A 12,875-nucleotide genomic window follows, 5' to 3' on the forward strand; every position below is an offset into this window, starting at 1 on the left:
CTCCCCCTGCACCCTTTTTTTTTTTTTTTTTTTTGCCCTATCTACAATCTCTTTCATGATTTCCTTGATTGGTTCTGTCATATATTCTGTGAAGTCATGTACACTATTGGTACAGTTTTCTTTAGTTTTCTTATTGTTTGAGTCTTGATGGCCTTCACAGTTTTTTCTGTAACAATGGCATATTCAATGGTGTAATCCTTCCAAACTTACAGGTTCTCTCTGTTGACGTTCTCATCCATAGAGTTCACAGTTCTTTCCATAGAGTACCATGTATAGTAAGCCTTAAAGTTCCTTACAACCCCCTGATCTGGAGGCTGAATTAGGGACATTGCATTTGGGGACATGTGGAATATACTTCGACACCTTCAGTGTTAAACTCGTGGAGTTCTGGGTGGCCAGGGACATTGTCTGATACCAAAAGAACTTTAAAAGGCAGTCCCTTATAGCAAGGTATTAATACTTCCTGACTTCAGGGACAAAGCATTGATGAAATCAATCAAGAAAAAGAACTCTGATTGTCCAGGCCTTCCTGTTACATAACGAAAAGACTGATAACTGGCATTTACCTTTTCCCTTTAAGGCTGGGGGTTAGTAGCTTTATAAATAAGCAGAGTCTTGATCATAAACCCAGATACATTTGCACAAAACACCAGAGTTAGTCTATCCCTTCCTGCCTTAAATCCTGGTGCTTGCTTTACTTCTTTAATAATAAATGTCTTTTGTGGCATTTTTTTTTTTCCAGAATAGGGCACTTTGTCTGCATTCAAAACCTGACTGAGGCTGGGCACAGCAGCTCATGCCTGTAAACCCAGTACTTTGGGAGGCCAAGGCAGAAGGATCACTGGAGACCAGGAGTTTAAGACCAGCCTAAGAAACATAGGGAGACCCTGCCTCTACAAAAATAAAAAATAAAAAATTAGCTAAGTGTGGTGGTGTGCACCTGTAATCCTAGCTATTTGGGAGGACTGTTTCCACCTCAGGAGGCTGGGGCTACAGTAAGCTGTGATCATGCCATTGCAGTTCAGCCTGGGTGACAGAGCAAGACCTTGTCTCAAAAAAAGAAAGAGAAGAGAAAGGAAAAGACAAGACAGGAGGGAGGGAGGAAGGGAGATGAAACGAAACGAAACGAAATGAAACGAAATGAGAGAGAGAAAGAATCCCATTTAAGCAGATATCCTTTCTCCTCAATTATTTTAATGGTATCTGGGAAATCATCTGCTGCCTCTTGAACAGTAGCAGCTGCTTTCCTGCTATCTTAACATACATAAAGCCAAACTTCTTTCTACAATTATCAAACCATCCTTTGCTGGCATTAAATTCTCTAGCTTTCTATCCTTCACCTTCTTTTTGCTTTAACCTGTCATACATTAACTTCACTTTCTCTCAAATCATATTAGAGTCTCCAAGCATGTCTTTCTTATAGCAATCCTGCACCCACATAAGAGCTGCATTTTCAATATGAGATAAAGTGGTATTTCACAAAAAGTGCAAGGTTTTGCACCTACTGGTATAGTTGTAGCAACAGCTACATAAATTCTCTTTTCTTTTTTCACAGTGGTCCTTTTGCTGGATTTGTTTATCTTGAAATGACAGGTAACCATAGCTGCAGACTGTAATCTATGGTACATAACAAGCAATTCCATTTTTGCTTGTAATGTCATGACTTCTCTCTGCTACTTGGAATCACTTCTGACATTACCAGTGGCACTTTCTAAGGGTCCCATGGTGTTATTCAAAGTTTATGGTATTACACTAAGCATGATGAAAAATACGTGAGAATCACAAGAAATCACTTCTTACTGTAATACACAATTTACTAGAGACAAACTGCTCATGTGTCGATGATTAGCTTCACACAGCATTGGAAGCTGATACCTGCAATATTTAAGCTCACTGCAATAGTAACTGGAGGTGATTATCAAATTATTACAGTAGTACAGTATGTACCACAGCTAATTTTATGCAGTTATGATTTAATACTGAATTTACATTTGTTTACATTTCTCTCAACTGCAAATGGAAGCACGTACATTCTGTAAGTGTGTGACTACCTTTTGATAAAGTTTAATTTTTTATAATATATATGTGTGCTATTCATGGCAGTAAATTATAAAATAGACTAGTATCTACATATATTTTATTTATTTGTGAAATACCTTTTTTTGATATTTCTAGGCTACGCAATTTGCAAGTTTTTCAAATTGTTGCAAATCTCCAAAATTTTTCTATATTTATTGAAAAAAACAGCATATAAGCATATCTTCACAGTCCAAACCCATGTTGTTCAAGGGTCAGCTACATTGGTATATCAATTCAGTTGTTGCTAAACATTTGGCTTGTTTCTAGTATCAAGCTATTTCCAAAGTGGCTGTAGCATTTTACATTCTGACATCAACATATGAGAGTTCCAGTTGCTCCACATCCTCATCAATAGTTAATATTGTCAATCTTCATCCATTCTAGTGGGTGGGTGGTGATACCCTGTGGTTTTAATTTGAATTTCTTAATTGATTAATGACATGGAACATCTTTTCACGTGCTTATTTGCCATTTATATCTTCTTTAGTGCAGTGTCTATTTTCTAATCTTTTTGTTGTTGTTGTTTCCTTACTATGGAGTTGTAAGAGTTCTTTACACACACTAGATACAATTTCTTTGTTAGACAGATGTTTTTGCAAATGTTTTCTCCCAGTCTGTGCTTGCCTTTTCATCTACTTGAAAATATCTTTTTTTCTCTTATGGGATACTTGTACATGTCCTAGCAAACATATTACCGAAGAGTAAGATCAAGTACAGTTTCAAAAGAGTAAACCCTGAGAAAGTATTTCATCTTAGACCTGGGAAGTATTTGCTCTTAAGGGAAGACCTGGGAAGAGTTAACTACAAATTAATCAAATTTTAAAATACCAAATTAGATTCTGCAAACATTTCTAGTGGGAATGCAAAATCATATAGCCACTTTGAAAAACAGTTTCACGGTTTATTATAAAGGTCCATCCGCCCTTACCAAACCATCCAGCAATCCCATTCCAAGGTATTTACTCAAGTGTACTAAAAACCTACATCCAACCAAAAACCTGTATACAAATGTTTATGGCAGATTTATTCATAATTGTTCCAACTTGGAAACATCTAAGATGTCCTTGACAGATGCATGTACAGTGTTACATCCATACAATGAGTTACTACTCAGGAAAAAAAAAAAGAAAGAACCACCAATCCAGGCAATAATATAGATGAATCTTAAAATGCATTTTGTTAAGTGACAGAGGTCTGATGCAAAAACTACATATTGTATGATTTCATTTATGTGATACTTTGGAAAAGGCAAATAGGAAAGGCAGATAAATCAGTGATTGCCCAGGGTTAAGGGAAGAAAGAGAAATTGACTAAAGTAACCACAAAGGGGCCACACAAGGAACTTTTAGGATGATGTAACTGTTCTGTGTGCTTTTGTTTTCAGTCAAAACAAGTCAAGCTGTAAATCCGATACTCTAGTATTGATTTGGTTATGCACACGCTAGCTTACTTGTCTGTTCTCTTTAAAGATATCTACTAGTTGGCATGTTCTGCCCACTTGTTCTGCCCAGGGCAAAGCCTGCTCACACAGCCCCAACCACTCATCTTGCCTTAGGAAACTACCTGTCTGGAAAACAGAATAGTGACCTTCATGACATGAAATACTTCAGACCAGGACCAAGATGGTCAACATAGATCTGCATTTATATGTCTGAATAGAATTAACCATTTTAAAGACAGGGAAACAAGTTAAGCAATTACAGCAAATGGCATTCAGGAAAAGTTAATGCCAAAATTAGGACAATAGTTTTTTTTAAAAATCATTGTTTAGTGTTAATAGGTTATAGGATCCATGAAATAAGCACAAACTAACTTAAAAAAATTCTTAGAAGAGGTGGTGACTGAAATAAATTGAAAATTAAGAGACAAATAAATGACCTAGAGCACATATACAAGAAACCTAACATCTATATAAGATAAAGACTGAAGCTAATTTAAGTTCAAGGAAATTCTAAAGGAAAAAAAAATGGCTCAAACTCTTATTCACATAGAAAAAACAAAATTAAATAAAAAATATTCTAGATATGCAAGTATACTTCCCATAACTCTTCCTGAAACTATTACTTAAAAATGTATGCCAGTTAAAAAAAAAAACAACAGAATTAAATACTTCAAAAACAGGGAAGACATACTATTCAAGTAACAGTGACCTTATAGTTAAATCTAAGTGATACAATACTAGCAAAATTTTAAAAAATGGTTAGAAAAAACAAACAAACAGAAGAACTACTAATATGGTTTGCATCTGTGTCTGCATCAAAATCTAACAGTGAAATGTAATCCCCAGTGCTGGAGGTGGGGCCTGGAAGGTGATTGGATCATGGGGGTGGTTTCTCATGGTTTAGCACTATGCCCCTAGTGGTGTTCTCATATGAGTTCTGAAGAGATCTTTTTGTTTCAAAGTATATAGCGCTTCCCCCACTCTCTTCCTTCTGCTCCTGCCATGTAAGACCCTTGCTCCTGCTTTGCCTGCCACAATGATTGTAAATTTCCTGAGGCCTCGCAGAAGCCTAGCAGATGACAGCACCATGCTTCCTGTACAGCCTGTGGAACTGTGAGCCAATTAAACCTCTTTACTTTACAAATTACCCAGTCTCAGGTATTTCTTTATAGCAATGTGGGAACAGAATATTACAACTGTAGAAAAGAAATCAAATCAATAAAACCAAGAATGTAAAGAAGGCAAGAGATCCAGGTCTCAACTTATTAATGGGAAGAATGAGGGCAAAAAAGAGTCAGTTATAGATGGTTTCAGAATTTCCAAACTTGCAGGAGAGGGGAAAAAATAGTTAATATGACTAGATTAAATTGTCCTATTAGGAGATAAACCCAATTTTGTACAAGGTAACCTTGTGATGGAACTGTTGTATATTTTGACTGTGGTGGTGTTCACAGGAATCTACATAAAATTACTTACAACTAAACAGGCACAGGGATGGGTACAAGTAAAACTGGTGAAATCTGAATAAGGTCTATAGATTGTATCAATGTCAATTTCCTGAGTATAATATTGTACTGTAGTTATGCAAGGTGTTACCATAGGTGGAAACTGGGTGAATGTACACAGGATCTAGATCTCTGTATTATTTCTTACAACTGTATATGAATCTACAATGATCTTTTTTAAAAGTTTTATAAAATGTAAAACAAAAAAAAAAAAGGACAAAATTCCAGGCCGGGCACAGTGGCTCACACCTGTAACCCCAGCACGTTGGGAGGGCAAGGCGGGTGGATCACTTGAGCCCAGGAGTTTGAGACCAGCCTGGGCAACATGGTGAAGCCCCATCTCTACAAAAAACACAAAAATTAGCCAGGTATTGTGGCATGCACCTGCAGTCCAGGCTACTTGAGAGGCTGAGGCAGGAGGATCACTTAAGTCCAGGAGATGGAGGTTGCAGTGAGCCAAAATTACACATTACACCACTGCACTCCGGCATGGGTGACAGAGCAAGACTCTGTCTCAAAAAAAAAAAAAAAAAAAAAGAAGACAAACTTCCAAATTGGCAAGGGGGAAGATTTCAGGGAGAAATAAAAGTTCAGCTCAGTTACATGAATGTTTGATGTTTATGAAAGGCAAGTAAAGCAAAATGGTGTAAAATGACTGAAAATAAACATAATAAACATATGGACAAAAAAGACCTATCAGGTACACACAAAACTGACAGAGAGGCAAAAGTCATATAAGACAATGTAGACTCCCAGCCAAAAAATCACTAAACAGGGCAAAAAAGATACTTCATATTCTTTAAGATAAAATCCACTAAGAACAATTACACATATTATCTTTAAGGCTGAATTCAACCAAAATCATAATCACAGTAAACATCTAACATACTTTGCTTACTAATTTGTCGGCTTTGAGAAAAACAACAAATTAAGGATATAGTATCTTACAACAAATGTGTCAAATCAAATAACAGGGAAAGGACAGTTTATCAAAATAAATGTTTTAGGAAAATGTCCAGCAATTTGGCAAAATAAATTTGTAATAGTATGCCATAGCAACCATTTTTAAAAATCTATATCTATGACAACAGAATGTGTACAAAGAGTATTTTAATAATCTTCGGGTGGAAACCCAGAGGCCGTAAAGGAAAACAACAGCAGAACTGGCAACATAAATATTAAAGATTTTTATAAAGCAAAAGCCCCAAGAAACACTAAAGAATAGACTATGAGAAAATACTAGCAAATGGTGAACCAAATCATTAATAGCCACAATATGTAAAGAGCTATTACAAATAATTAGAAAAGAGGAACATTTCAACAGAAACCTAAGCAAAGGATATGATCATGCAAGTAAAAACGAATACAAATGACCAACAAACATACAGATAGTCAACCCCATCAATAAGCAAAGAAATGCAATACTAAAACAATAAAATAGCATTTTTCATCCATAAAATTACTAAATATAAAAAATAATCATTTCACCTTAGCAGGTCTCTCAAGTTTCTGCATATCATATAAGTAGAGGCACTGACGGCCTTTATTTTTTATCTTTTCAGTGGTGTTTATATAGCAAATAGCCTTGGCAGATAAAGAGATGTCTCCCTCTGGTACAGAGGGCAGGTTTGTTTACCATGTGGGAAAATAAAGATAATGTCTCCCTCTCTGGCAAAGATCAGACAGCTTTATTTGCAGCCCACTATGAAAGATTCAGGTTCCCTAAACTAAGGACTCCTCTCCTGTAACATAACCTACTTCATCTGCTAGTGTCACTGGGCTCTTGTCACATCACCCTGTGGAAATCAGGGCTCCAGCAAATCAGCATAAGATGATCCTCTGGCTACCGTTCCTGTTGTGCTTTGTCTCTGAGTCAGGAGTCTCATATTTTCTGCCCGTTTCCATGAAACTGTTAGCTTGCAAGTAGGGTATGATCTCAGATCCTTGACAATTCTTGGCAATGTGATATGGCAAAAGCAATATTTTAACAAATTGTATAAATTTACTCTTACCAACAACTTTTGAGGAGCACTTTGGCAGAATCTCTCATAATTTAACACTTATGTGTAGCCTCTGACCTAGCAATTCCATATCTTAGGAAATGAACTAACATGCAAACATGACAGTATACAGAATAAACACAAAAATGATCCTTGCAGTTCTGTTTGTAATAAATTTGGAATAATGCCAACAGGGGATTGGCTAAATAACTTTTGGGTTATTCCTACAATGAAATACCAAAAGACTTACAAAAAAGACAAGATACTATTATATGCACTGACACAGAAGGATGTTTATCAATTATTATTAAGTGGAAGCTATAGAAAATTATAGATGGTACACTGCCATTTATGAAACAAAAGTAGACTTAAATATATTTTTAAAATCTGCAAGCAGTGATCATCTTTATGGAACAAGGTTACTGGGTAGGTGGGCACACAGCACTTTCACTTCCTCCTTTAAGGATTTCTGTATTGCTTGATCTTTTTTAAAGAATGCATACATTTATTTCATGGGCTAATAAGGTTTTAAGTGTCCAGTGTAAAATTTATTATATTTTAGATATCCAGTTGTGATGGTAAAATACAAATGGATATGAGGATATCTTCCTCATATCCCAGGGAACACTTCTACAGCCATTTATCTCTTAGATAACCATTTTTCTCTTAGAAACCAGGTACAGAACATCCTAAATCACAGGTGATGGGGAGAGACACACTACAGTTACTATGACACGGTGCAAAGTCAAAAGGCATGCAGATTTTTAATCAGGCTGCTTCTCTATGTAACTGTAAGGAGCAACTCTAGTCCCAAGTTCTGAATGAGCAACAGAAGGGATTTATTTACTAACAGTTAATGATTCAACTGACCATGGAAAAAGCAAGCTAAAATAAATGAATCTCAATAACTGGCAGGAAAATTTTAAAGGGGGGAGGGAGGCAAGAGGTAAAGAAAGGGAATCAACTTGCCCCCACTAAATGTGTTCATTTCAAAAATATTTAGTGATGTCTACAATATGCCAGGCATCGTTCAAATCCCTAGATATTAAAACACATTATAAACCTAGAGCAATAAGAGCATCACAGAAGCCAGGATCACCACAGGGAGCCAAAGAATACTAGACCGTTCAGAAAGTCCCAAGAATACACGGGAATTTAGGGCCTATGGTATTTATAGGACTGATCAGCAGGGAAAAATAGAATTCAACAAATGATGATGGAGTCACTAACAAAATTATAAAGTTAGAGCCTTCTTATCTCACATTAAATATAAATAAGATCATTAACAATACTAGAAGAAAACGGAGGTGGATATTTATATACAATTCATGTAGATAAAGGCCTTTTTTAAAGGACACTGAGTTAGATCCGCGAAGTTAAGATCGAGAATGTTAACCACAGCAAAATTAAGAGGATGAGACTAACACAGTAAAGAAAGAAGGGGCAGTTTTTGTTAACTGACCATATGTGCAAGTACCATATGTACCATTGTACAGAGTACTATAATCGCATTATTTCATCACGGCCTGAGTAAAGAAATTATCCATCTTACAATGAGTTGACTTATCTGATTTTCAAATAACAGAAGGGAAGAGTTTGAAAATGCAGAGTTCAGAAAAGCCAACTTTTGGCGCAGAAGTTTAAAACAAAGTTAGTACTCAGAACATAAGTATGGAAAGAAGAATCCAATTCAAGGAACTTTTAGAGTGCCTACTAGAGCATAATGCACATTTCCCTCAAGTCCTTAATCTGATAAAGGACTATTGGAGCGTTGATGACTCTGGATGAATCTCTCTCTACTCAACCAACAGATACAATATGCGGTACAGGATAATGGAGGCAGGAAGTGAGCCTGAAAGAAAAAAATATATACCTATAGCTGAACTTAAGAAACCAAGGAGTGCACGCAAGAAGCAGAAAAGGCAGCTTGTGTCTGCGAACAGACCAAAGCAAGCAGAGATCCCTGCACCTGGTGGTAATGTGCCCTCCGGAGCACAAAGCCAGACGGGCATCCTGCCAACGCAACAACCTGACCACAGGCTTATACCATCTTCACCTTCTATAATAGTTATTTGTATACTGTATTTCAATCTGTGAATGCATCTCGAAGGTTTGTGGCAATGATTACTGGGAAATCAAGGAAATGCAAAACCACCCGTTATAAATATGTCGACAAGGAGGCCAAGTAGATGGTCATCATCACACTCTAGGGGCACCCCTAAACCTAAACACAGAAACAAGGTTGTAGCTGGGCACCCTATAGCAGTCCTGAAGAAAGAAAACAGGCCTGGTTAGGCAAAAACCATCGGATGTCAGAGGGAAATCAAGGCAGCAGGCACAGGAATCACAAGCACAGGCGGGCATGTGGCCGACGCGTGGCTGCCGGGGCAGCACTGAGCGCGGGTGTGGGGCGACCCGCAGTCCCCCGCGGTGTAAACAACCCTGAGCCGCGCACACGTCCGGACGACGCCTCACAGCCTGCAGGCAGACTGTAGCGTAGAAAGAGCCCGAGGCACGTCAGCAGTTCTCAGGGGCCCCAGCAAGCCCCGCAAGCGTGAAGCGGAGGCGCGGGGGCGCGGGGGCGCGGGGGCGCGGGGTCGCGGGCGGGGAGGGGCGGGCAGCGGGGGCCTCTGCCAGGCGTCCAGACTCCCCAAAGCGCGGAGCTGCGCGCTGGCTCGGCCCCGGCCCCGCCCCGGCGCCAAAGGAAGAAGACAGAGACCCACGGGAAGGAGAAGTAAAAGAAGGGCCGTACCCTGCAGGGTCCGGGAGAGGCGCGCGCCGCGGGCTTCACCAGCGACCAGGCAGCGCGAGAAGGCCTGGGTGCGGGGGCGGCTCCCCGACTCTCTAGCTGCGGCACAACCGCCGCAAGCCCGGCCTAGCGCGACCCGGAAGGAAGACGCGGAGGCCGCGAGGAGCGGGGGGGCCGGGGAGGCGGGGCGGGGCCAGGGAGGCGGGGCGGGGCCGCGGGGTTGGGGCGGGGCCGGGGAGGCGGGGCGGGGCCTGGAGGGAGGCGGGGCGGGGCCAGAAGCAAAGCCGGGCGTTTCTCCCATGGGAGGTGCTCTGGGTCCTACGGACAGCCCGCTCCCAGGCCAGGGGGAGGAGCTTTCTGCTGGCTTCCTAGCTCCAGTGGTGCCCGTGTAAAGGGCCTAGGTCATACACAGCGGGTAGTGTCTACAAATCCTCTTCGGAATAATCCCTTCCGAGTACCGGCTCGCCATGTGTAGTGTGTTCCTACTAGGACTTCTTCAGTCCAGACTTGGTGGATCAGGTGATACACAGGTAATACGGCTGGTACGCATACGTAGAGGAAAAGTATAATATACATTATATGCACTCTGAAGGTATAATTCACCTAGTTTACAAACCTCCTCTTCCCTGCATACAAATCCTGCCTGCAGGCTCATTTCCATACCAACGTTCAGAAGCCTCTGACCATTACCTCTGATGAAGAAGATGGTCTGGCAGTCTCTCTTACTCATTTTGATTTATTTTTGGTAGATTCAGTATGGCACTTTATTTATTTATTTATGTATTTTTTGAGACGGAGTCTCGCTCTGTCACCAGGCTGGAGTGCAGTGGCGCGATCTCGGCTCACTGCAACCTCCACCTCCCAGGTTCAAGCGATTCTCCTGCCTCAGCCTCCCGAGTAGCTGGGACTACAAGGGCGCCAAGCTAATATTTTGTATTTTTAGTAGAGACGGGGTTTCACCATATTGGCTAGGATGGTCTTGATCTCCTGACCTTGTGATCCACCTGCCTCAGCCTCCTAAAGTGCTGGGATTACAGCCGTGAGCCACCGCGCCCGGCCTTGGCACTTTTTTTAGTTTGCATCATATTTATCTTGTTACAAAATATCCACTAAGATGGAAAATATTTAATAAAATGTTGAACTACACATTATTTGCTGTCTGAATGCTCCAATGAGGCAAACCAGTAAGGATATTTACTTATATATGAACAGAATCAATATATGATATGCAATATACATTGTATACAAAAAAATTAAAATTTTTATTTTCTTCAACTTTTTGATGCATAATAGCTGTACATATTTTCAGGGTATATGTTATAATTTGATTCATTTCTGTAATCAAATCAGCATAACTGGGTTACTCATTCCCTTAAATATTTATCTTTTCTTTGTGCTAGGAACATTCAAATTGTTCTCTTCTGGCTATTTTGACATGTACTATTGATAAATGTTAACTGTAGTCACCCTACTGATCTATGGAACACCGGGTCTTATTTCTTCTAAGTGTATGTTTCTTCTAAGTGTATGTTTACCTCCCCTTGCTCCCCCACGGCCCACCCCCCCAATACTTCTCAGTCTCTGAGATCCACTTTCTGAACTCCCACATATGAGTGAGAACATGCATTATTTGCCTTTCTGTGCTTGGCTTATTTCACTCATCATAATGACCTCCAGTTCTATCCATGTTTGTTGCAAATAAAAGGATTTTGTGGAGGGTTTTATGGCGGAATAATATTCTATTGTGTATATGTACCCCATTTTCTTTATCCATTCATCTGTTGCGTGGACACTTAGGTCAATTCTAAATCTTGGCTATTGTAAATAGTGCTGCAATAAACATAGAAGTGCAGATATCTCTTTGATATATGTATTTCCTTTCTGTTGGATCTATACCCAATAGTAGAATTGCTGAATCATATAGTAGTTCTATTTTTAGTTTTTTGAAGAATCTTCAAACAGTTTTTCACAGTGGCTCTAGTAATATTCATTCCTGCCAACAGTGCACACGGGTTCCCCTTTCTCCACATTCTCACCAGTATCTTTTGTTCCTTGCTTTTTTTTTTTTTTTTTTTTTTGATAAAAGCCATTCTCACTGGGGTGAGATATCTCATTGTTTTGATTTGCATTTATCTGAAGATTAGTGATAAGGAGCATTTTTTCATATACCAGTTGGCCATTTGTATGTCTTCTTTTGAGAAATGCCTGTTCAGATCTTCTGCCCATTTTTTAATTGGATTATTTGTTTTTGTTTTTGCTTTCCTATTGAGTTGTTTGAGCTCCTTATGTAAAATATTCTGGTTATTAATCCCTTGTTAAATAAATAGTTTGCAAATATTTTCTCCCATTCTGTGGGTTGTCTCTTCACTTGATTGTTTCCTTTGCTATGCAGAAGCTTTTAAGCTCGATGTTATCCCATTTGTCTATTTTCACTTTTGTTGCCTATGTGTTTCAGATCTTAACCAAAAAGATAAGATCTTGCCCAGACTTATGTCATGGAGACTTTTCCCTATGCTTTCTTCTAGAAGTTTCATAGTTTTGGGTCTTAAATTTAAGCCTTTAATCCATTTTGAGTTGACTTTTCTATATGGTGAGAGATAAGGTTCTAATTTCATTTTTCTGCATGTGGACATTAGTTTTTGCCAACACTGTTGAACAGACTGTCCTTTCTCCATTGTGTGTTCTTGGCACCTTTTGTAAAAAAAGCAATTGACCATAGATGTGTGGCTTTATTTCTGGCCTCTATATTCTGTTCCATTAGTTAATGTGTCTGTTTTTATGCCACTACCATGCTGTTTCGATTGCTATAGCTTTGCAATATATTTTGAAGTGACGTATTGTGATGACTTCAGCTTTGTTCTTTTTGCTCAACATTGTTTTCTCTATCCAGGATTTTCTGTGGTTCCATACAAATTTTAGGATTTTTTTTTCTATTTCTGGGAAGAACATCATTGATATATTGTTAGAGACTGCATTGAATATGTAGATTGCTTTGGGTAGGTATGGGCATTTTAACTATTCCTCCAATCCATAAACACAGAATATCTTTCCATTTTTTGCATCTTCTCTAATTTCTTTCATCAAAGAGTGTACAGATCTTT

General features: G+C 39.1%; 1 protein-coding gene across 4 annotated transcripts in view; it reads right to left on the bottom strand.

Moving 5' to 3' along the window:
- Positions 1 to 9,974, bottom strand: part of FBXL4 (F-box and leucine rich repeat protein 4) — a 73,675-nt gene extending 63,701 nt beyond the window's left edge. For 2 of the 4 annotated variants that reach the window (XM_055113976.2, XM_034962566.3), the window contains exon 1: positions 9,778 to 9,974. The gene's annotated coding sequence lies outside the window, so the exon portion shown is untranslated. The remainder of the gene's footprint in view (positions 1 to 9,777) is intronic. The other 2 variants (XM_034962564.3, XM_034962563.3) reach the window with 1 other exon arrangement.
- Positions 9,975 to 12,875: the final 2,901 nt, after the last annotated feature.

Source organism: Pan paniscus, chromosome 5 (genome assembly GCF_029289425.2).
Source record: "Pan paniscus chromosome 5, NHGRI_mPanPan1-v2.0_pri, whole genome shotgun sequence".
Lineage (NCBI taxonomy): Eukaryota > Metazoa > Chordata > Mammalia > Primates > Hominidae > Pan > Pan paniscus.